This window comes from Hylobates moloch, unplaced genomic scaffold, assembly GCF_009828535.3.
Source record: "Hylobates moloch isolate HMO894 unplaced genomic scaffold, HMol_V3 SCAFFOLD_14, whole genome shotgun sequence".
Lineage (NCBI taxonomy): Eukaryota > Metazoa > Chordata > Mammalia > Primates > Hylobatidae > Hylobates > Hylobates moloch.
The window spans coordinates 100864214-100890073 of record NW_026652289.1 but is presented as its reverse complement, the minus strand read 5'-3'; the positions used below and the strand labels follow the sequence as shown (position 1 = coordinate 100890073).

The 25860-nt window shown below is 39.5% G+C and overlaps 2 protein-coding genes across 5 annotated transcripts in view; both read left to right on the top strand.

Annotated features, from left to right (window-relative positions):
- MNS1 (meiosis specific nuclear structural 1) overlaps positions 1–25860 on the top strand; it is a 433362-nt gene that overhangs the window by 140825 nt on the left and 266677 nt on the right. The gene's annotated exons all lie outside the window — the stretch shown is intronic.
- Positions 1–25860, top strand: part of ZNF280D (zinc finger protein 280D) — a 177042-nt gene that overhangs the window by 64799 nt on the left and 86383 nt on the right. The window contains exon 1 of one of the 4 annotated variants that reach the window (XM_058427948.1): positions 9652–9859. The exons of 1 other annotated variant lie outside the window; for it this stretch is intronic. The gene's annotated coding sequence lies outside the window, so the exon portion shown is untranslated. Of the gene's footprint in view, positions 1–9651; positions 9860–25860 lie in introns of those variants that run through there. 2 more of the 4 variants (XM_032174646.2, XM_032174645.2) reach the window with 2 other exon arrangements.

Sequence of the window (25860 nt, the reverse complement as noted above, 5' to 3'; positions counted from 1 at the left end):
AATTGCCTCTTAACACCAGCATCTTCATAACTTTGCTTGCCAATAGCAACAACAACCACAATATCACTTCTACCTCATTTTTATCTTCCAAATCTGGTGGTAGCACATCAAATTGGTAGAATCTACTACATCTGGAGCTCCGGTGGCACTACTGTATGGGGAATTTAGGGTTTTTTGGTTTGTTTATTTATTTATTTTTTTAGATTTCCATCATCTCCGATTAGGAAAATGGAGGGACATTAAAGTAGTCAATCCATAGTGTCTAACACACCATGTATGTCATTTTATGTATGAAGTTTATCTCAAGGACTATGGAAATGGTTAATATATATTTGAAGTATGGATATTACACACTTATATTTGCTTTCTGAAAAGTTGTTTCTGTGACACTGGAAGGAATTAATTGCAAGAGTATAGAATAAAATATTTTTGTAGTAACTCAGTGAGATATCGTAGAATAACTAGGAATTGAGAGTACAGTAAGTGTTGGGGAAATACAAAGAAGGGAGACTCTTCAGAACATGGTAAAGGGTCGGTTGGTGATAGTGGGTTAGAGAAAGAGAAGACGAGGTTTACTCTCAGTTTTCAGAGTTGGATAACTGAAGGAGTGGTGATATGATTCAACAAAATGGAATACAGAAAGAAAAAGAGAAAGAAGCATAATTAGTTCTAGAAATGTTGAGCTTTTAGGTCCTGTGGGACAGTTACAAGGAGTTTTCAAGTTTGTGATAAGATATAGGGCTCTGATGCTTTGGAGACGGATGTGGTTGGAAGGTATAAATTCAGAATTCATGGCCATATAGATAAAAGTCAGTATCACAGGAAAATTCAATGACATTGTATTTGGATAACTAACACTAACTACTAAAACAAATTACCAAAAATTCTTAGTGGCTTAAGAGAATAAGGTTTATTTTCTATGTACCTCATGGTTCAGAGCAATCCTCTGATTTTGGAGGGGGAGATATTTCTATTCCATCAACCGTTCAGAAACCTCAGGTTACTTCTTTGCAGTAGCTCCCATGTCTTCTAGAGCTCAAAATACTCTGGTTGATCCTCTGCATCTGACTGACCCAAGAACAAAAAAAGCTGGGAGAATTTTAACAAGTTTTAGGGGTCAGGCTAGAAGTAATGTTAGAATGGAGCTTCTCCAGCTGGGCGCAGTGGCTCATGCCTGTAATCCCAGGACTTTGGGAGACCAAATCTGATGGATTATCTGAGGTCAGGAGTTTGAGACCAGCCCGGCGAACATGGCAAAACCCCGTCTCTACTAAAAATACAAAAGTTAGCCGGGTGTGGTGGCACACACCTGTAATCCCAGGTACTCGGGAGGCTGAGGCAGGAGAATTGCTTGAACCCGGAAGGCGGAGGTTGCACTGAGCCGAGATTGCGCCATTGCATTCCAGCCTGGGTGACAAGAGCGAAAACACATCTCAAAAAAAAAAAAAGGAGCTTCTCAAACTATCTGTAGGAAAGGACCAATGGAAAAAAATTCCAATCCGCTGCAGACCATTACTTTTGTAAAAGACAATAAAAATGTTGTAATGTTGTAAGCACAGAGGGAACATATTTCAAAACAATAAAAGCCACATATGAAAACCCACAGCCAACATTTTACTGAAAAGTTAAAAGCATTCCTCTTAAGAACTGGAACACACGAGGATGCCCGCTTTCACCACTCCTATTCAATATAGTACTGGAAATACTAGCTAGTCCAATCAGCCAAGAGAAAGAAAGAAAAGGCATCTGAATTGGAAAAGAGAAAGTCAAATTATCTCTGTTTGCCGATAACATGACCTTATATTTAGAAACTCCTAAAGACTCCTCCAAAAGACTGCTAGATTTGATAAACGACTTCAGTAAAGTTTCAAGATACAAAATCAACATATGAAAATCAGTAGCATTTCTATACACCAATAACAATCGAGCTGAGAACCGAATCAAGAACTCAATCCCATTTACAATAGCTGCAAAAGAAAAAAAAAAAGATACCTAGGAATACATTTAACCAAGGAGGTGAAATATCTCCACAAGAAGAATTATAAAACACTGATGAAGGAAATTTTATATGACACAAATAGAAAAACAACCCATGGATTGGAAGAAACAGTATCACTAAAATGATCATACTGCCTAAAGCAATCTGTGAATTCAATGCAACTCATCAAATTACTAATGTCATTTTTCACAGAATTAGAAAAAACAATCTTCAAATTCTTATAGAACCAATGCTAGGCATGGTGGCTCATGCCTATAATCTCAACAGTTTGGGAGGTCGAGGTGCAGAATGCTTGATCCCCAGGAGTTTGACAACAGCTTGGGCAACATAGCGAGACCCCACCTCCAGAAAGAATTTAAGAAAACTTACCTGAGTGTGGTAGCGTGTGTCTGTAGTGCAGCTACTTGGGAAGCTGAGGTGGGAGGATCACTTGAGTCCTGGATGTTGAGGCTGCAGTGAGCTGTGATTGTGCCACTGCACTCCAGCCTGGGTGACAGACTTAGACTCTGCCTCAACAAACAAACAAACAAAAAATCTTATGGAATTAAAAAAAAAAAAAGCCTGGAGAGCCAAAGCTCCAAGCAAAAAGAGCAAGGCTGCAGGCATCACATTATCTGATGTCAAAATATACTACGAGGTTATAGTAACCAAAACAGCATGGTACTGCTGTAAAAACAGACACATAGATCAATGGAACAGTATAGAGAGCCCAGAAATAAAGCCACATACCTACCACCAATTGACCTTTGATAAAGTCAACAAAAATACACACTAAGGAAAGGATACCCTATTCAGTATAAGGTGCTGGGAGCCTCTGTTACAGGATTGAATTGTCACTGCTGGAGTGATGAAAAGTTGCTGGATTCATGAAGACAGAAAGAAAAAACAGGCAAACAGGAAGGAGCAACGCCCTTCTTCCTCCTCCAGTCTTCCAGTCCCTCTTTAGTTCCCCCTATTGGCAGAGCCTACCAGCAACTGGCAAGGCACAAAGTTGTTTTGTAGAGTCCTAGCTCCCAGCATCACAAAGCTAGAAGGGTGGCTGTGGAACTGGAATAAATAGTAGTTTAACTTGCCCACAAGCCAAGGATACAGCTGTAGGTAACACCCTACAGAGGATATATTCAGCTTGATCCTACAGAGAAATTCTGGAGTGTAATTTATGTGTCTAAGTTGTTCCTATCCAAGACAGGGGGAGCTAAAGCTTCCATACTCCTGCATTTATCAGTCATTGGTTAAGAACTGCCCTTGAGGGATATAATTTCCCAGGGACTTCCAGTCCTTCTGAAAACATACAAAGTAGTTCCAAAAGCCTAAGAACAGTCCTGTGAAAAAGAGTTGCAGATCCCAGCTGTTGAAAATAGAAGCACAGTGAAACTTCAGGTAATGGGAACACTCAAAAAAGGTAGATGAACATCACCTACCTTTAAATACTGAAGCATCAACAGTATTTATTCTGGAGGCATAGTTCTAAAAGCTGCCTTATTTCTCTGCTTTTTTGACTAAATTTTTCTCTTTTTCAATTTAATGGCCGTTACTTTGAGGCTATCTGAAATAATAGGTGCTATCTGAAACGTGTAATCTGATCTTTTCCTAAATGCAAGTCACTTTGTTCAAATTCTACTGGTGCTTCCTCGGTCAAAGGCTTTTAAAGTCACATCTCTGTTTGGAATGTAGAAGAAGTAGTGTTTTCCAACCCCGCAAAGTCCCCCAATGGTGGAGTCTCTCTATTCCCTTTCATTTCTGTTTGTAATGTTAGGGCTCAGAGAATGACACCTCAAAGTATGGTGCTTTGGGGTGTGCTGAGCACTTCTGAATTAAAGAAACTTGGAAATGCTTAGAAGTTGCCTCAGAATAAAGGACTTTCTAACCTTCTTCTGTCCCCGCAACCCCCAAACACAGGGAGAGGCTCTCCCTGGAAGTTCCCTTATCTTACAGAAGAAAACTTTTTTCAAAAGAAATTGCATTTCCAAAGATATTCAATTGTTCTAAAGCCTCCTCCCTAGGAATCTCATCAAATAACCAGCGAAGATTAACCATAAGGAGAAGAGAAAAGGCTAAAAGTCATCATCATGCCCAGACAGACTGTTCCTCTATTCTTCTCAGGGCAACTGAGATTACCTGGGAGACTTTACCTGCATGAGAAGACCATCTTTGTTCATTTCCCTTGCTCAGGCTGGAATGTAGTGGCAGGATCATGGCTCACTGCAGCCTTGAACTCCTGGACTGAAGGAATACTCCTGCCTCAGCCTCCTCAGTAGCTGGGACTACAGGTACACACCACCATACCTGGCTGCTGTTGTTCTTACAATAGTAACCTGAAGTAACCTGATGTTAACCAATCAGTTTTCTTTCTATTATTCTGTCTCACTGCCCCACCTTACAAGGAAAGTAACTTTGAAATGACCAACTTGTTGTTTGTTGTTTCTTCTTCAGTCCTTTATCTGTCTATAAAGCCAACCACATCTGTTCCATTCATGGGAACACCTATTCTATTGGTGTTCTATTGCTCCTCACCTTCCTTCAACTGGTTGCCGCCTCCCACAGAGCTCAGAAAACTTTGTCCCAGACCATTGTCTGTTCTTTGAGCTCATTCATGTCTTCTGAAAATCATTTGCTACCCCTCAAAATTGCTAATGTTTTCTATTTTCTTCTCCCCTATGAAGAGGGTACTTGAGTGTCAACTGTCTGGCCCTTCTTTGAGTCTTATGTTTTGTACGACTCCTGTGCACAGTACCATGTTAATACCTTTGTATGCCTTTTCTCCTGTTATTCTCTCTATTGTTGGTAATTTCAGCAGACTCAAACCTTCAGATGTGAAAAATTTCCTTTGCCCCCAACAATAAACTGGTTAATTCTGTTCTATGCTAATCTCCTTCTGATAACTTCTTGCTAAAGATATAAAAAATCACCAACATCTACCATTAATATTGCTTTCTGAACTCTTCCCTTAGCTCTACAAGTTATGTAGCTACTAATCTGCCGTGTGAGATATCGTAAGCAAGAGTTTAACCACTGCCTAATGTGAACCTTCAGCTGTCCACCCTCCTACATCTGTTTCCTCAATTCCCACCTGATTGCTGTGCTAAGCTAATGACACACATTTTAGTTTTTTGTTATTGTAGGCCATCACTATTATTAATCAGTTAGTGATTTTAGCTATTGCAACAAACCACCCTCAAATCTCAGGGTCTTAACCCAATAAAGGTTTATTTTTTGCTCCAATCAGTCCAGTGACGATCAGTGTGTTGATGCAATTTTCAAGAAACCCAGAGTCCTTCTATATAATGTTGCTGCCATCCCCCAGCTTCTCAGAGTTTTCTGTATCTAGCTGACTGGTGTGTGAAAAACAAATAGGAAATATAAATTACTGGAAATTTTAAGGTCAGTCTTGCATGGGAGGGTCACTGCTTCTGTTTACATTCCACCGTCCATAATTAGTTACACAGCCCAATATAAAAGGTAAGGAAGCTGGGAAACATAGGTTTCCTGGGTGCAAAGAGGGAAATAAAATGGTGAATATGTATCATTATCTCTGTCACACTTAACGATGATTTCAGTTGCAGGTAACAGAAAATTCAACTCAAATTGGCCTTGTGGGGGAGGAAAAACTTTTCTTCTACTTTTTGAGGTTCTATAATTGGGGGCCTGTGAATTAAACTGACAAAGGACAAGAGAAGACAGAAGTGTTGACTCCAGTGGATGGTTAGAATTTGGGGCTTATAGACTGATATACTTCCCTGAAGGGGAGGGGGAGAAAAGCACTTATGGGAAAACAAATGACTTCTTAGAAGGGGAAGGAGCAGAAAGGACATTTATGGAAATGACTTTTGGGAAAGATAAATGGGCCCTTTGGAGAATAGATGGGAGGTATCATAGTTGTTTTGACAATGTCTGTTTAGATGTGGTGACATTCTCACAGTCTCTGACGGTGACTCAATCTTCCTTGGTTGCTCCCTGGAGGGAATTTACAACAATTGAGTTCTTTTGGGTTCTTTTGAAAGGCTCTGCTTTTAGGTAGATAAGGGATTTCAGGAACATAAACATATTCAGCTCAAAATAATTTTTATGCCACAATGGCTTGTTCTGGATCCCTTCAGCTTAAACGACAAAGGGAATTCATTAGCTCATAAACCAGAGAAGTCTAGAGGTAGTATGGGTTCCGGTGATGTTTTATTTGAAGGTTTATGATTCTCACAGGGGTTGGCTTCCTTTCCCTATGATTGATTCTCCCTGCCATTCCTCCTCCACGTGTTGGCTTTATTTTCAGTTGGCTCTACTTAGTAGCAAAGAAAAAAAAAAAAAAGAGGGAGAATCTAGCTCTTCCAGTATTTACATTTGAATGCTATACTATTCGGAGAAAAAAAAGAACTGCTCTATTCTCTGCAATAAAACAAAAATCCTAGGCTTCCCTCTGATTGGCCTCTGAAACAAAAACTAGTTCAAAGGGTGAGGGTAACTCTGATAACTTTTGGCCAGCTGGACAATTCTTGGACCTGCTGTGGGGTGTATTACGTCTGTCCAAATTGCATGGATGAACACAAAGTAATTGTGGAATGAAAGCTGGGAGATCACCCATATTCACTGCAATAATTCAGGTAAGGATGTGGAGCATAATCTCATTTGAGGAGAATGAGTACTGTGAGGATATCTATAGCAAGTGCGTAACATGTAAAACAGGCTGAGAATGTAAGTCAGAGAAGCTCGTAAAAAATGATGGGAAGGTTCAGACAGTAAGTCAGGAGAACCAAAAGAACGGCATTCTAGAGGCCAAGGGCGTATGATGTCAGAAGTTTAAAGGACGATGTCAAAATCATCCAAATAACTTCCTGTGTGCTGATTCTATTCTCATCAGTCATCTTTTGTAATTTGGCCTCTCATGTAAATGTTCCTTTGAATGAAAATATGTTAACCAGCTTTCTGGTCTCCATGGCAGTTGTGTTTTTCATGAACAATAACAAAAAATAATTGCAATTTTGGTTTACACATCAGTCTCAGTAAGTTTGGTTGGTATGAATCATCCTGCAGGATTCAAATTAGTTCTGGAGACTGGCAACATTGAGCTTTTGTCTCTACAAAGTGAGGACTAGACTCTAGAATACAGAGTGCAACCTTCTCTTTCATCCTGTTATAAATAAAAATAATAGGATGCCATCATTTTATTATTTTTACTTTTTATTTTCATAGGTTTTTGGGGAACAGGTGGTGTCTGGTTACATGAATATGTTCTTTAGTGGTGATTTCTGAGATTATGGCGCACCCATCACCCGAGCAGTATACACTCTACCCAATGCATAGTCTTTTATTCCTCACTCCCCTCCCATGTTCTCCCCCGAGTCCCCAAAGTCCACTGTATCATCACTATGTCTTTGCATCCTTACAACATAGTTCCCACTTATGAGAACACACAATGTTTGGTTTTCCATTCCTGAGTTACTTCACTTAGAACAATGGCCTCCAATTCCATCGAGGTTGCTGCGACTGCGATTATTTCATTCCTTTTTACGAGGCTGCCATTATTTTGGACCAAACTCCTGCACTAAGCCCCAACAGACTAGACTAAAAATCAACATGGAGTTACCCATGCTCACAAAACTGAAACTGAGTTGTTATGTGGCCTTCCGAGAAATCAGGAGAGAGATAACAGCCTAATTTCCCAAACAGGCCAGTTTAAACCTTCAATCCCCGTGACAATGAAGTTCCCTGTTTTAAGTTGTTTTTGAAACAAGGTCTTGATCTGTTGCTCAGGCTGGACTGCAGTGGTAGGATCATGGCTCATTGCAGCCTTGAACTCCTGGACTGAAGGAATCCTCTTGCCTCAGCCTCCTCAGTAGCTGGGACTACAGGTACATACCACCACACCTGGCTGCTGTTGTTCTTACAATAGTAATCTGGAGTAACCTGGTATTAACCAATCAGTTTTCTTTCTATTATTCTGTCTCACTGCCCCACCTTACAAGGAAAGTAACTTTGAAATGACCAACTTGTTTTTTGTTGTTTCTTCTTTCTTCAGCCAATTTTCTGTCTATAAAGCCAACCACATCTGCTCCATTCATGGGAACACCTATTCTGTTTTATGGAATGAAGTGGTGCCTGAATCTAAAATTGCAATAAAGCCAACTGAGATCTTTAAATTTGTTGTAATTTCGCCTGACACTGTAGCATGCTTTGCTAACCTTTAGGGACATTTGAAAAACGATGTCTTAAGAATATTCCAAGATTTTGGAATTTTTAAACTTTCCATGTTTGCTGTTTTGACTATTTTCTGTCTTTTCCTGTAAAGTTTATTTTCAGGGCCAGCAGGAAAGGGAAAGCTGGGTAGATGATCCCAGGCCCATTTGGGAGTAGGATAGGTCATGGCTACCTCCAAGTACACCAGATCTGTAGGAGTGATCCAGGTGGTCTTTGGGGAAGATTAATTTGGGGGCAGTAATCAATATGGAGACAAGAGTAATGATAAACACTTGAGAAAAACTGGGGAAAGCCGGATGAGAGAGAAGAAACTGAAGTCAAATAGGAAGATGAATTAGCAGGATTCAGTGATTGAACAGGGCGTCTGTTAAGGATCCCACCAGGCAAGATTTCAAGTCTTGGTCACTCACAAGCTGCACCAGTAATGCCATTGCTCTTGAGAAGACAATCAGTTTAGGAAACTTTACTTACAGATCAGAATACAACCTTTAGCAAGTATTTACACAAGCAGTATCTTGGCAAGTGTTCTTGTAAATTCAAACTTTTAAAAATGCTATTATAGGTTAATATCCAGACGGCAGAGTTAGGAATTAGAGTGTGAAAGTTAATCATTCGAATTGGGTCACTCTTGTCACAGCCAACTAAAAGAGTGGAGAAGCCAGTGGTGGGGGAAGCCCTCAAGGCACATAACATTGCTCTAAAAATGGAATTCTCAGCAAGCCTGGCTGCTGAAACTGCCTGCTGTAACCTGAAACAGGTTTTATCTTCAGGTTTCAGCTTCTGAAAGAACCTGCTGCAGCTGTAGGGCAAGCTTTACCAACCCCCTTCCCTCACCAATCAGAACTAACCAGCTGCCCAAAACGTTACTAAATGTCAACGAACTTTCTAGAAAAATGGTAACTTTTTTTTTTTAAATAAAACCCCCTAACTCCTCTTTGTTCTTCTGACATACTGAAGACCACCCTGTATGTGTAAATAACCTGAACTTGCAATTCCTGTGTCCCAAATAAAACGCTAAATGTACAGATTCGTCTCTTGGTATTTGACTTCGACAGGGGACGCAAGCAACACCACACATTTAAAACAGACTTGGTAAAATCAGCTCGTTATTTAAAGAAACGGACGATTCCTTTTTCTCTTCCGGTTTAGTCTTCGACCCGCAGGCCCAGCGCTTCTTTCCAACGGCGGCTCTATCCCGTGACCTTTTCACTTTCCAAGCCAACGAATTGGGGGTCGTTACACACGCGGAGGGTCCGGAACGCACGGCTCCTCGCCTGCAAATTCCGAGCACTCCGCATCTTCGGGCTGCCGCCCGGCCCCACCAGCCAACAGCCCGCACCCACATGGGGGCAGGGCCCGGCCCTCGCCCCCGACCGGCGCGTGGCGGGGCGCTTGGGTCTTCGAGGGCCCGCGACGCGGCGCACATGCCGGCGCCCGCCTCCCGCGTCGGCGAGAAGACAGGGAGCTCGGACACGGGGAGGCTGACCCGGAGCCTACCCATGAGGCAGCGCGCTGGCTGCACGAGAGCCCCCCCTTTCCACGGCTCGGCTGCCAGCTCCGCAATGGGAGCCGCCGCCGTCGCCGCAGTGTAGTTTTTCGTGCTCCTCCTTTTCCTCCTCCTCTTTCTCCTCCTCCTCAGGGCTCCAGTCAGGCCGATCCGCTCCGCTCACGGTAAGCGCCCCCCGCCCCCGCCCGCCCTGCGCTGCAGCAGGCAGAGGCCCTCCCGCGCGGCCTGCGCCGCCTCACTCCGGGGGCGCTGGACTGGGGGTCCTGAGGCCGGCGCGGGTCGTCGGGAGCGCCCAGAGCGCGGGGGAGGAGACCGGCTGCGCGGCGGCGGCCGGACCGCCATCTTGCGTCGGCCCAGGCGGGGGAGGAGGGATCCCCGCGCGACGCGGCGGCCGCCTCGGCTGCTGCAGGCCTGGGCCGCGCAGGCCGCCGCCTTCTGCTCCTCCGCCACCTCCCCTCCCAGGCCTGTGCGCCTGTTTGTCTCCAGCCTGGTGTTGGCTTTACTCTCTGGAGGCAACTCCCTTTGGTACATTTTGTGCCGATGTTTGGCCGAGACCCATGCTCTTCACACCACAGCCCACCCCCGTGTCTCTTCAGTCGTAGGAAAGGAGACCAAAGGGGATTCGCAATTTGCAGGCACAGGGCCCCTCATTTTCCCCAGATGACCGGTCGTTCCACGTTTGCACCCTCATTTTTGTCAAAGAGGCCTCCCCTGCTCTGCCATAGAATTCCCGTTACTGTCTACAGAAGAAGGGCCCTGAGGAGAAACGTGGAGTTGGAGACAGAATTTTCTGAGCTTTGCAAGGTTCACTTAGACGGAAAGAATGATCTCACTCTGAGGTTTAGCCTGCTCCAGCGATGGAAGGAGTTCCCCCAACTTATCTCAAGTTTTAACGCTTTTAAGGAGAAATCTGCTGGAGAGGAAAAACGTCAAGGTGAACCCGCTTCTGCAAGCACGGGAGACCTTTGGCCAAAGGCCTTTGTTTGCGAAGATTTGTTTAAAAAAAAAAAAAATCTGTCATCTTAAATATTTGGCTTTATTGTTTTCAGGTTTGGACAGAATTTGTCTTTTTTAGTGCCATGAAACATAAAATGGAACGCTAGAAGGAGAGTTTTAAAGCACAAAAGCTGTCTCTTAGCATCTGTAAGGTGTCCTGCTTTGGGGGACTACTGTGCCAACTCCAGCTGTCTCCCCGCAGAAACTTAACCAGGGAAGGCACTGGTTTGCTTATACCATTGTTAGGGCTGCGTGCCTCTGATGTTTTAACATCACTACAAATACCGTTGTAATTGTGTCTTGCTTTTGTGTCTTTCATTGGTAACCCCTGATTTGTATCTCTTAGCCCCTTTTGAAGTGGTCTGGGTTGCTGGAATCATTTTGCAGGCGAGGAAACAGAGCCTCAGGGAGAGGACTTTAATGAGGTCACTAACTAGGAAGAGCCAAGGCCAATTATATTAATAGAACCTTAGGTCTTCTGACTCTTTCTCCGGTGCTCAACGCTAGTATATACCATTTTTGTGGGAACGAGGTAGATGAGAATAGGCAAGGAGGCTCACCTAAAGATTTTAAGAAATATTACTCAATTGCCCTTTCGTTGATATTTTTATATTTTACTTTTGAAATGCGGGTGTTCTGTTGCCCAGGCTGGTCTCAGACTCCTGGGCTCAAGCTGACCTCTCACCTCAGCCTCCATAGCTGGGACTACAGGTGTGCACCATCTAGCCTGGCGTTTATGTTTTTATTTTCTAGTTAATTTCTTAACTTTGCAACTTGTTATTTTTTTCGAAAATATTGGAAAGTTAAATAGCCGATTTGAACACCATACCTACCACCTAGTTTTAACGCTACCTTTTTGCCATATTTGCATTTTTCCACTTATCTCACATTCTGTTTTCTGAACATTTCAAAGTGCGTTACGGATATGACAGTTCAGCCCTAAATGCTGTATGTGTGTCAGTACGTATTTTGTGAGAGATCAAGGCCAGTTTTCTGTGTAACAATACCGCAATCACACTTAAGAAAGTGAGGAATATTCCTTAAAATCTAACATGTGTAGTATGTATTCACATTTCCCCCCATTTCTTCAAAATTCCTTTTCAGTCTTTTTTTTTTTTTTGAGATAGGTACTTGCTCTGTGTCCCAGGATGGAGTGCTGTGGAGCAGTCTTGGCTCACTGCATCCTTGACCTCCTTCCTGGGCTCAAGCCATCCTCCCACCTCAGCCTCCTGAGTAGCTGGGAATCAGGAGCACGCCACCACACTCAGCTAATTTTTGTATTTTTTGTAGAGATGGGGTTTTGCAGTGTTATCTAGGCTGGTCTCAAACTCCTGGGTTCAAGTGATCCACCTGCCTCGGCCTCCCAAAGTGCTGGGATTACAGATGTGAGCCACGGCACTGGGTCACATTGACTTTTGAAGAGACCAGGTCTGTAGTCTTAAAGAATAACCCATATTCCATGTTTTAGTGATAGTTCCTCCTCATAGTGTTTAAATTTGTTCCCCCATCCTCTCTGTTTTCTCTACACTTGGAATTGGGTCTAAAGACTTGAATATATTCAGGTGTAATATTTTTTTTGACAGGAATACTTCGTAAGCCATGCAGTATACTTCATTGCATACAGCATCCAAAGGCACATAAAGTAGGCTTGTCTTATTAATAATCCTAAATTTGATGTCTTTAGATAAGGTGGTGACAAGCTATCTTTCCATTGTAAGCATTTCTTTCTGCAATTAGCAAGTCATTTGTGGTGTGATATTTTGGCATTAGTAGTTGGTAGGAATGTACCTGCTGTAATCTGATAAACACAGTTGGGAGCAGTTGTTTAGGTATGGCTTTGGAAGTTAGGAAGGAGAAGTGGAGACAATTCTGGAGGAAATACTAACCCATCTACTTAAAGGAACTTGGAATGCTTCTGTGTGTTGGCGTCAGAGCCTAGGGAGACTAGGAGAGAAGAGGCAGAAAGTAGATGTCAGAAAGACTTTGCCTTTGAAAGTTTGCTTAGGACCATTTTAGCCGTAGTAAGCTGTGGTAAATAGGAAGTTCTGAAGTAGTTTGATGTTGGAGGATTGCAAGTGCTTCAACTAGAACATCTGTCCAGTTGGGCTACTAATCCAGTCCTTTTTCATTCCAGTGTTTTATTAATCAGCATTGGCTCACTGAAATAGCAGTTTTCACAAATGAAAAGTCAACTGTAGTTTTAGGTGATAGGAAATTGGATATTTCTATTGACAACATATTTTGTTATTCCAAAAGCAAGTTTTGGAAGATGAAGAATACTTACGACATATTCACTAATTAAATATATAAATCCTGAATAGTTTTTTCTTGCTTTAGAAAGGAATTAAAAACTGTTTGAATTTTCAGATTGCTTAAAATAGTGATTTAAATAATGACTTGATTTACTCAGTGCCTTGTATCAAAAATTGTATGTTTAAAATTTTGATTCATTTCTCCAAAGCAATTTTAAGGATTCTCTTAACCCTCAGTATATGAGGAAAAGTATACAATTATCACTATCGTCTAGGTCAAAAGGGACTGTTATTTTTTTGCATTTTAAGTTATTATGTATAATTTATAGGAGTAAAAATAAAGCATAATGTAAAACAACTTATTGGAGCTTTTAATAAGAATTTAAATATAGCAGATATCTTTGTATATACTTAGAAAAATAAAAAACAAAAAATCTATTTCATGCATTTAATTACATAACACCCCTACAACAAATATTCATCACATTTGAACGCTTTGTGTAAACATTCTCATTATAACACACATTTTTTTCTTTTTGAATTTTTGTATCTATACAAAGAACATCTTCCTTTCTTCCCATTTTCAGATCTGTGCAGAAATGATTGTGGTTAGAGGGTAAGACAATATTCCCTTCCTATTTTCTGCAAGTTATTTTCCTAGTTGCATGAGGAATTTCTTCTTGGTAACTTACAGTTTTGTAACTGAAGCTTTTCCCATACAGTGAAAGTATACTCTGAACTAAATCAGTCATAAGCCATCTTCAAGTCATTCTCTTCCAAGTGTTGTTTCTGACCCACTTTTTCAGTGTATCACTCCTGTAGTCTTTTTGTAATACAGATCACTTCAGATTAATTTATACAAGGATTTTAAAATTCATTGATGGTTGAGAATGCATTGAACTGAGAAGAGTAGGTATAGTTTTCCTTAGGACAATAAGAATCGTGAAGTATATTCGAAATCCAGATTTTGTGCAGTTGACTTCTTTTGCTTTTCTATTTGTGAAAATTCACAGAAGTTCAATGCTGTTCTTCCTAACAGTGCCAACTAAGGAGAGTTTGATGCTGTATAATATTCAGCCAAGTCTAAATTTGTAAAAAATTTGTCACAAGTTACATGTCTGACAGAATTTTGAAATTTTTCTGTCATCTCGTATATATCAATCTTGATTCTACTTTCATGTCTTTTCCAAATCTCTGTGTAGATCTACATTGTCCAAGCTTATCATATTTCATTGTTACCTGTTGCTCAGATTTTCATTTCACATTTTTCACCTTTTGAAGGTATTTCTACCCGAAATGGGCAACATCATCTGAATGGAATTAACTATAGATTCTCCTTGAATTACGATAGGTTACATCCTTGATAAACCCATCATTAGTTGAAAGTATCATGAGTTGAAAATGCATTTAATACACCTAACATACTGAACATCATAGCTTGGCTTAGCCTACCTCAAATATGCACAGAACATTTACATTAGTCTACAGTTGGGCAACACCATCTAACTCAAATCTTATTTTTTAATGATAAAGTTGAATATCTCATGTAATTTGTTGAGTACTGTACTGAAAGTGAAAAACAGAATGGTTGTATGTGTACTTGAAGTAATAAATGCACTTTCACACCATTATAAAGTTGAAAAATTGTTGTAAGTTGAACCATCTTAAGTTGGAGACTGTCTGTACTTAGCAACTTTCATATATGACCCTGGAACTATTTGTCTTATAAATACTGATTCTAAATTTCAAATGCTTCCCTAAAAGGTTCTTGCTTGTCATTCCTTCTGGGTTGTCTTTTTGCATGTACATCATCAAAATGCAATACTGGAAGAATTTTTGAAACCTTTGATGGTTCATAATTTTGTTGAACACAGGACAGCCATCTTCTTTGCTCCACAATTGCAAGATATTTTCAGTTTCAGATTTATAAACAACTAATTAGAATGATCCAATGAATTTTTTAAAATGTCTGTATTTTCTGTTTCCTTCCAGTCACCTTTGCATACACCTGCATTCAATACTTGTGCACTTAAGCGTTGTATCAAGGCCAGGTGTGGTGGCTTATGCCTATAATCCCAGCACTTTGGGAGGCCAAGGCAGGATTGCTTGAGCCTAGGAGTTTGAGACCAGCCTGGGCAACTTAAGAAGAACTTGTCTCTAAAAAAGATAAAAAATTAGCTGGGTGTAGTGGCGTGTGTCTGTGGTCCCAGTTACTTGGGAGGCTGAGGTGGGAGGATCACTTGAGGTCTGGGTTGCAGTGAGCTGCGATTGTGTCACTGCACTCCAGCCTGGGTGACAGAGGGAGACCCTGTCTCTTAAAAAAAAAATGTATTAAGTAAAATTTTAGCACGCACTTGTAAGGGATGAAAGACTGTCACGTTTTCTTTGAGCAGAACAGCATGGTCCATATTCTTAATGTAAAAATACTGTGTGATGAAGTTCTTCCCGCTGGATAAGAATGCCGTATTTCCTTTTTGTTTTTAGAAATACGTTGTTCTCTCATTGATTAAGTTTCAGGGAATTTATCTAAAGTAACTCATCCGAGGACTCAGTCTGAGATTTCCCTTATAAAGTCATTTTCACTCCCATCATTAGGAGTCTAAAGTGCTGCTGTCTATCTTTGTGTTAATCTTCTGGTTCATCTAATAGTTGTGAAATGTCTTCCTCTGTTAATTTTCTTCTCTTCCATTTTGGGCAGAAAGTAAAGTCTGAGTTCTTAACTGTTTTCGGTGAAAACTAAAAACAGATGAAGGGGATCAGAATATGCCACTTAAGCATGAGGATTATTTTGAGTTGAAGGCAATTGAGAGTCAGTAGATCCTGGAAGAGTTCTGTGCCCTCCCCTTATTTGCCTAGTAGTAGCAGGGCATTAATTTCTTTTTTCTTTTTTCTTTTCTTTTTTTTTTTTTTGAGACGGTGTCTTGCTCTTGTTGTCTAGGCTAGAGTGCAATGGCGTGATCTCGGCTCACTACAACCTCCACTTCCTGGGTTCAAGTGATTCTCCTGCCTCAGCCTCCCGAGTAGCTGGAACTACAGGCGTGCGCCACCATGCCTGGCTAATTTTGTATTTTTAGTAGAGACGGGGTTTTGCCATGTTGGCCAGGCTGGTCTCCAACTAGGCTGGTCTCGAACTCCTGACCTCAGGTGACCCACCCACCTCGGCCTCCCAAAGTGCTGGGATTACAGGCATGAGCCACCACGCCCAGCCAATTTCCTTCTTATAACAGGGAGGGAAGAGCAACTCTTTTCCCTTGAGATGGAGAGTCAAGGCAGAGATGAGTTTGTATAAACAAATTTTACTAAAATAACTGTTATTTTCCATTAGTTCTCCCATTTTTTCTAGTCACTTTCCCATGGTTTATTGTCCCTGAAATTCCAAGTTCCCTTTTTTGGGGGGGTTAAAATAGTATAAAAGCCTCCACATCTAACCACTTGTTTGAGTTTCACTTCTTTTCTGTGAACTCCTGTGCATGTAAATATTAATAAAAATTGTATACTTCTTCTCTTGTGAATCTGTCTTTTCATAGTTTAATTCACAGGACTTGAGATACTGAACCAAAGGTGATAGAGGAATTGTTTTGCCTCCCTGACACAGACTACAAAAATGTCTTCAGTTTTCCATACGTCTTTGAAAGTTGATGCAATATTTTTGCAAAACTATAAGAAAACTGGAAAATAAATGAGAAAAATTAAGGCTAATGCATTAGTCATGATTTATTTCACTGTTGTATTATTCTTTTAGGCAGTCCTATCTTCTTATTTTTTTAGCATAGTTGGGATTAATTGATGAACAATGGTGAAATAATACCTAGAGTGATGGAGTTAGCAAAATATTTCAAGATGTAGGAAAAATAAAGCCACTAACATCCCATAATGTATTTTAGATTGATAAAAGGATTCTGTTATAGACCCACATAATAATTATAAGATATAATGAGTTTTAATCTATTTTAAAGTAGTAAGTAAATTTTCCCTTTGTTTAAAGATCTCTGGGAAACAATGTGAATGATAAAATGTCAGTCTTTCTAAAAAGAACTGCTCAAGAAAGAAAGTAAAAAACGAAAATAGTTTCCTTTGGACTCTGATAGTATACTGGACTTTAATGGTTAATTTGGACAGTTAGAGTTCCACCCCTCTCCAATACACAGATTAAACCTACGTGCCTCTTCTACTTCCATAATAGATTTTTTTTAGCCTGTTGTACTTTAATACATCTCTAATGAATACAGGCAGTACCTGGAAAGTTGTTCCTTGAGGTTTCTGTTCTAAAGTTTTTTTTGTTGTTACCAGTTTTTTTTTTTTTAAACCTTTCTTCCAAGCTTTACCTTCAGAGACCTTTCATAATAAAAAATTATTAATTGGAACCCTGGCACATCAGGTGTTGTATTTAGGCTTTTTGGTTAAATGGATTACACCAAACAAGTATTCCATTTCAGTCATTTTCATTGCAAACATTCCTGTTTTTCTGGTTTTGTATAACAGGATGAAGACAAAGTAATTTTTGGGATGATGTATGCTTTGCTTCTTTGTGTTTGTAAACACAATACCTTACACATAATTAATGTTCGATAAATACTTTTTCTTAGTTTTTTTTTAATCTCCCGAATATTCCCCAACAGTTTAAAATTATTGCTTTACTTTTTGGATTGGTATGTAACTTACAAATTTTTGACCAGCTAGTATAGTAATTTAGCTTTCTTTTTTAAAAAGGGCTTTGACTTGTGTTTATCTAGTACAGTAGTTCTCTAAATGTGGTCTTGGTCTTGAGACACTTTGAAGGATTCTACTAGGTCCTCCCTTTACCACATACTTTTCCTGTGAAGCTGTATTTTCTTCAACAGAAGAGTGTAGTGCAACAGGTTGAATGCAGAAGGTCGTAAGAGAATCCAGCTGTCTTCATTAAGACATATTAATGAGGTATGCAAAAATGTAGCAAAAATGTAAAACAATACCACTCTTCTCTAAATTTTTTGTTTTGAGAGAAATACACTTTTTTTGTAAAAATATATTTATATGTAATGCTTTCATTATTATCATCTTTAAGTAAATCAATACATATTGAAAAAAATTTCTCAGGTTTGGGGTTTGTGGACTCCCAGGCAAAGATTCCATCCTTAAAGGTTAGTCAACTACACATCTTTTTTTGATCAGGTTTGGGAATTTTTTTTTTTTTTTTTTTTTTTTTTTGAGATGGAGTCTCGCTTTTTCACCCAGGCTGGAGTGCAGTGGCTCAATCTCAGCTCACTGCAAGCTCTGCCTCCCAGATTCACGCCATTCTCCTGCCTCAGCCTCTCCGGGTAGCTGCAACTACAGGCGCCCGCCACCACGCCTGGCTAATTTTTTGTATTTTTAGTAGAGACGGGGTTTCACCATGGTCTCGATCTCCTGACCTCGTGATCCACCCGCCTCGGCCTCCCAAAGTGCTGGGATTACAAGCATGAGCCACCGTGCCCGGCTGGGATTTTTTTTTAACATTATTAACTGAATGCCTTTCAGTTGATATGCATTTTGACTAGGGCTAGTAACCAAAGCAAAGATGATCAGTCTATGAACTAATTTGCCCCTTGCTTGTAGGCTTTACTTCTGTGCGTTCCTTATTTTGTGGGTTACCTTTGGCAAATCTAAGAAGCTAAGCCTGGAGGGGCTTGAGAGAGGTCTGGGGTTTTTAGATATAATCCTAATCTCTGTTGTATCTCTTGCTTTGTTTTTTTACTTGCTCTGCTTTTCCTATTCAAGGTTTAAGATTATCTGACTCTCAACTATACAGGATTGCTGACTGCTGCCAGAAAGGCCCTCATAACCAAAATGTAGCATGGAAATAGGTTTCTTACATTCCATGAGAAAAAATATAGATCTGACAACTTTATTGAATAGAAAAAGGTAAATAAGAAAATTGGCACTACTTAGGTGACGCTACATTGTAGTGTCTGTTCATTTGAGAAGTTATATACAAGAGATGTCTTTCTATTCTTTGATTTCTTTTATTGTAGTGTTTTAGAGATTATAAAGTAGTTCACAGTTACCATATCCATCATCAGAACAAATACTTCTTTGCAAAAGGTGGTGTTATCATCCATCCTTTACAGATGAGGAAATCAAGTCTTAGAAAAAGTTCATTTTATTCATTGGAATAACACTGGGTGCCAGATACTGTGTATTTATTTTATAAGATACGATGCCTTGGTTTTCCCTCACTTCACCTTCAGCCTTTTTATCTCAGAATTACGTTTCTCTTCTATTTGGGGTATACAATGCAGGTGAGCCTTACAGGCTGGCGGTGACAACAACTGTTAGAAGTGCTGGCTCCTTAGAGCATTTGACCTATTCTGCACCTCACTGCACCTGGAAGCTTTTAGCACTAAGATAACCTAACCCAGCTCTGCATAGGTTGATGGGAAGTTATTAAAGAATTTGGAATTGGTAAATGACAGAATGAAAGCATTATTTTAGTAAATTGTTAATTTGGGGGCTTCTTATTGAAGAGATGAAAGCAAAAATCCAGATGCTGAGAGACCAAGTACAGACAGTCCCCAGCTTAAGATGGTTCAACCTAAGTTTTTTTGACTTTATGATGGTGTGACAGCGATATACATTTAGTAGAAACTGTACTTCAAGTTTTGAATTTTGATCTTTTTCTGCGCTAGTGATATGTGGTATGATACGATATTGTGATACTAGGCAGCAACAGCAAGCTGCAGCTACCAGTCAGCCACATCATCATGAGGGTAAACAACTGATAACATACAGTATACTGTGTTGTGAGATGATTTTGCCCAACCGCAGGCTAATGTAAGGGTTCTGAGCACATTTAAGGTAAGTTTGACTAAGCTGTGATATTCGGTAGGTTAGGTGTATTGAATGCATTTTCAACTTACGATATTTTCAGCTTACGATGGGTTTAATCATTACCCCATCAGAAGCTGAAGAGCAACTATATAAAGTGAATCTTATAAAGTAAACCTGTTTCACTTTAGGTGTGAGGTTCTATGGGCCTGGCCAAGTATTGAGTGGACGGAGAGGCAAGGATGGTGTGGGAAATATTTTAAAGGAAGTCTATAGGATTGGGGAATTGACTAGATATAATTAAAAGAGGGAGACATTGAAAAAAACCTCCAGGGGTTCAAGATCAGAAGGATGGCAGTTTAGTAGAAAAAGGGAAATGCAAAAGTAAAACTAACTTTTATAATTTAAGGTAAGATTCATATAACATAATTTCACCATTTAAAAATATACAGTTCAGTGACATTTAGTACATTCATAGTGTTATACAACTGTCAACACTAATTCCATAATATTTTCAGCTCCTCAAAAGGAAACCTGTTACCCATTATTCTGAATATTAGATATAAATAGAATCAAACAGTGTGTGACTTCTTTCACTTTCTAGGTTTCATGTTGCAGCATGTATCAGTACTTCATTTTAAAAAATTGCTAAATAATGCTACATTGTATTGATACACCACATTTTATTTATTAGTTGAACATTTGGGTTGTTTCTGCTTTTTTGGCTATTATGAATAATGCTGTAGAAATAATTTTTCAGGGGAAGATATGTTCAGTTTTGGAAATATAGTCATACCTTGTTTTAGTGTACTTCACTTGTTGTGGTTTGCAGATATTGCATTTTTACAAGGTGAAGGTTTGTGGCAACTCCATGTCGAGCAAGTCCATCACAGCCGTTTTTCCAATGGCGTGAGCACTTCTTGTCTCTGTCACATTTTTGTAATTTTTGCAATATTTCAGACTTTAAATTATTATATTTGTTATGGTGATTTCTGATCAGTGATCTTTAATGAATTGTTTTGGGGCACCGCAAACTGCACTCATGTAAAATGGTAAACTTACATAATAATGTGTGTGTTTTGACTGCTCCACCAACCAGCTCTTCCCTAGTTTCCTCTCCATGGGCTTCCTTATTCCCTGAGAGATAGCAATATTGAAATTAGGCCAATTAATAACTTCATAATGGCCTGTAAGTGTTCAAGTTTAAGGAAGATTTGCACATCCCTCACGTTAAATAAAAAGAACTAGAAATGATTAAGCTTAGTGAGGAAGACGTGTTAAAAGCAGAGGTAGGCCAAATACTAGGCCTCTTGTCCCAAACAGTCAAGTTGTGATTGCAAAGGAAACATTCTTGAAGAAAGTCGAAAATGCTACTCCATTGAACACATGAATGGTAAGAAAGTGGAACAGCATTATTGCTAAGATGGAGGAAGTTGTAATGGTCTGGCTAGAAGATCAAACCCACCACAATATTCCCTTAAGCCAAAGGCTTGAAGTCAAGACCCTACTCTCTCCAGTTCTATGAAGGCTGTGAGAGTGAAGATGCTGCAGAAGAAAAGCTTGAAGCTAACAGAGATGAGTTCATGAGGTTTAACGAGAGACACTGTCTCCATAACATAAAAGTATAAGGTGAAGCAGCAGGTACTGATGTAGAAGCTTCAGCAAGTTATCCAGGAGATCTACCTAAGATAATTTATGAAGGCGTCTACACTAAGCAATAGATTTTCTATATAGATTAAATAGACTTCTATTTATTGGAAGAAGATACCATCTAGGACTTTCATAGCTAGAAAGGAGAAGTCAATGCCTGGCTTTCAAATTTTGAAGGACAGGCTCACTCTCTGGTTAAGGGCTAATGAAGCTGGTGACTTTTAAGTTGAAGTCAGTACTCATTTACCATTGTGAAAATCCTAGGGCCCTTAAGAATTATGCTAAATCTGCCAGGTGTGGTGGCTCATGCCTGTAGTCGCAACACTTTGGGAGGTGGAGGTGGGTGGATCACTTGATGTCAGGAGCCAGGAGTTCGAGACCAGCCTGGCTAACATGGTGAAACCCCGTCTGTACTAAAAATATAAAAATTAGCCAGGCGTGGTGGCGCATGCCTGTAATCCCAGTTATTCGGGAGGCTGAGGCATGAGAATCACTTGAACCTGGGAGGCAGAAGTTGCAGTGAGTTTAGATGGTGCCACTGCACTCCAGGCTGGGCAACAGAGCAAGATGCTGCCCCCCCCCCCCGCCAAAAAAAAAAGAATTATGCTAAATCTACTCTGCCTGTGCTTTAAAAATGGAACCACAAATCCTGGGTGACAGCACATCTGGTTTACTGAACCAGATGTAAACCTGGTTTACAACGTGAATTACAGAAAATTTAAGCCTATTGTTGAAACCTACTGCTCAGAAAAAAATTTTCCTTTCAAAATATTACTGCTCATTGACAGTGCATCTAGTCACCCAAGAGCTCTGATGTACAAGAAGATTAATGTTGTTTTCATGTTTGCTGACACAACATCCGTTCTGCTGCCCGTGGGCCAAGGAGTCATTTCAACTTTCAATTCAAGTCTTATTATTTAAGAAATACATTTTGTAAGGGTATAACTGCTGTAGATTGTTTCCTCTGATGGATCTGGGTAAAGTGAATTGAAAACCTTCTGGAAAGGAGTCACCGTTCTAGATCTAATTAAGATCATTTGTGACTGATGGAGGAGGTCAAAATATCAACATGAACAGAAGTTTGGAAGAAGTCGGTTCCAGCCCTCGTGGATGACTTTGAGAGTTTCAAGGCTTCAGTGGAGGAAGTAACTGCAGATGTGGTGGGAGTAGCAAGAGAGCCGGATTTAGAAGTGGAGCCTGAAGATGTGACTAAGTGCTGTAATCTCGTTATAAAACTTGAATGAATGAGGAGTTGCTTCTTATGGATGAGTAAAGTAGTTTTTTTGAGATGGAAACTACTCCTGGTGAAGATGCTGTAAACATTGTTGAAATGACAGCAAAAGATTGAGAGTATTACACCAGCTTAGTTGATAAAGCGTCAGCAAGGATTGAGGGGGTTGACTCCAACGGGGAAAGAAGTTCTACTGTGGATCAAATGCCATCAAACAGCATCGTATGCTACCGAGAAACCTTTTGTAAAAGGAAAAGTCAATGGATGTGCCAAGCTTTATTGTCTTATTTTAAGAAATTGCCACAGCCACCCCAACCTTCAGCCAACCACTACCCTGATTAGTCAGCAGCCATCAATATGGAGGCAGGCCTTCCTGCAGCAAAAAGATTATGACTCACTGAAGGCTCAAATGAGCTTTATCTTTTTTTTTTTTTGGCAATCAAGTAGTATTTATTAAGGTATATATGTTATTTTTTAGAGACAATGCTATTGTACATTTATACTACACTATAGTTGTAAACCTAACTTTTATATTCACTGAGAAACCAAACAATGCATGTGACTTGCTTTATTGCAATATTCACTTTATTGTGGTGTTCTGGAACAGAGCCCTCAATATCTCCGAGGTGTGCATGTACTGAATTTGAGGTGCGTTTAAATATCTAGATAGCAGTTTTCAGTAGTAAAAGAGGAAGGATTGGGGCTTAGATGAGATGTCAGGGTGTCTTTCTCTGTCTATGTTCTTATAAATAAATAAATACCTGAGTTTGGACATTTTATAAAGAAAAAAGGTTTATTTGGCTCATGATTCTGCAAGTAGCGTGGTACCAGCATCTGCTTGGCTTCTGGTGAGGGCCTCAGGCTGCATCCACTTATGGCAAAAAACAAAGGGGTGTCTGTGTGGGTAGTGATTTATAAGGTGAGAGAGAGGAAGCGAGAGAAAGAGGAGGGAGGTGCCAGGCTTTTTTTTTTTTTTTTTTTAACAACCGTTTCTTGTGGGAACTAATGGACTGAGAACTCACTCATTACCGTGAGGACAGCACCAAGCCATTTGTGAGGGATTTGTCTCTTCCACCCAAACACCTCTCATTACCCTACCTGCAACATTGGGGATCAAATTTCAACATGAGGTTTGAGAGACAAACATTCAGACTGTAGCAGAGGTGAATATTTTCTGATCTTATAGGCTGCTGTTGAGAATTGATAGCTGAGACTATGGGATTTATTAGATCTGCTGTTAGGGAACAGTTTATGTAGGACTGAGGTCTAAACTTTGTGGAAAACCTGTTTTTACATTATTTAAGGAGGAAGTGATCTGGAGAATCTCTAAAGAGGTAAAAAGGAGTAGGTGAGTACACAGGACTATTACTGTATAGAAAATTACTAAGCATGATATTTCAAGAAATGGGGCTAAAATAGCTGCAAGATAAACAAGGAAAATGCAAATGAAGAAAAGGTAATTTGATTTGGCTATTGGGAGGGTTTTTGGGATCTTGAGGTGGATACTTGCTTTTAGCAAAGCACTGTGGAGTAGATAATGCTGTAGCTGCCCTGCTGTGCTCAGCTCAGTTTTGACTGACAAAGTGGTTAGCAGTAACTAGAGCAAGTGATTTGCAACCTGGATCAGGTTTACAGGAGGTTTTAGTTGGGTGAAGAGGAAGTGATGAGGAGGAAGAGATTCCCTGCACCCTGTGTGAAAAAGTTTTCTTGCATATTAAAGCTTTTAATAACTGTACTGATTTAGATTCATTGTAGATTTAAGCAGTCTGTTGAAGCATAGCCTTTCTATGTATTAATATTATATTAAAAGAATTTTGCATTTACAAAAACGTTGAAATTCTAAAAAGTTGATTTATCATGATGCTATAATATTTGAGATGTTTGATCTGAATCTGTGTGAAGTGGTTGATTTCATTGGGAGTTTTGATTTAAGCCATCAAACATCTTTATTAAAATGAAATTAATTTAAGATTATCGGCTGTTACTTTTTTTAAAAGAATATACTTGTTTTGAATTAACTGAAGACTTCTGTTCTCAGTGTTGAGCTTCAACCTAACTGCTTCATTCATTATATTGTACTTGAAGGGTCCTAGAAAATATTTGGATATAGCAGGTTGATTACCAAATATTTTATTGCTGATTCAAAAATGAAGTTTCATAATTCAGCTTTTCTAATTAGATTTTTTTTTTTGCTGAAATAATGAAAAATCTTCTGTATCTTTCAGTCTAGGCAGAAATTTACATACCTCCACTAGACGGAAATATTTACAGTGTTAGGGTTGGAGCAGTTCTTGAAGGGATCTTGAAAGTGAACATTTTCAATCACATAATGCTTAAATTTTTCATATTTTTGTTTGGTGATCTTTCTCACCTAGAGTTCATCTTAGTTTTTGATATTTTAACTGTTAATTGTTTTGTTCTTATATTGAGATGAAGTCTGCCTCCTTGTAATTTGGTATTCCAAATATTCCAGTATTCCTGGTGGAGGCAAATAGTGTTGTGTCTGAAATATTCGGCCTTAGAAGTGCCTGGGTTTGAATCCTTGCTCCTCTACTAAGTTTTGTTACTTTGGGCAAGGTACTTACCCTGTATAACTAAATTTCCACAGCTATAAACAGGGGATGATGATAGTGTCTACCTCATAGGAGTTTTTGAGAATTAGATGAATTAATATATGCATTTAATGTTAGCTAATGTTAATGTATACTAATTACAATTATTTTATAATTATATATTTATCATTATATTGTATAATTTATAATGGTGATAACAGTAGAATGTAAGGAATGAAGTAATGTTAAAGCTCAATACTAGCAATTCTCTAGTTTGCTCAAAACAAGTAAATATTACTGTTGTTGTTATTATTACTTGAGCCACACAAAGATCAAGTTACCTTCTTTCCTTCTTTCTTATGACAAACTTTAAAATCTCCGTAAATAGCTTTTACTTCTCCCACCCTATAGTCTCATGTTTTTTAGGTTAAATAACTTTAGTCCTTTCAACCTGACCTAGACAAAGCTCTAGTTCTGAATTCCTTGTAGTGGACATCTGTTATTTTTGCCACCCAGCATCTATTTACCCTTACTTGGTTTTCCTTTGGAAAACCATTCTTTCCTCCAATCTTTATTCTTGTGCTTTTTGATTAAGACTCTCCCTCTGGTACCAGGGAGAGCATGTGATGTAAGCCCAAACCTCTCACAATGCCTTAGCATTCCCTTAGTGATTGGCTTAGGGAAGGGCATGTAATTTTAGC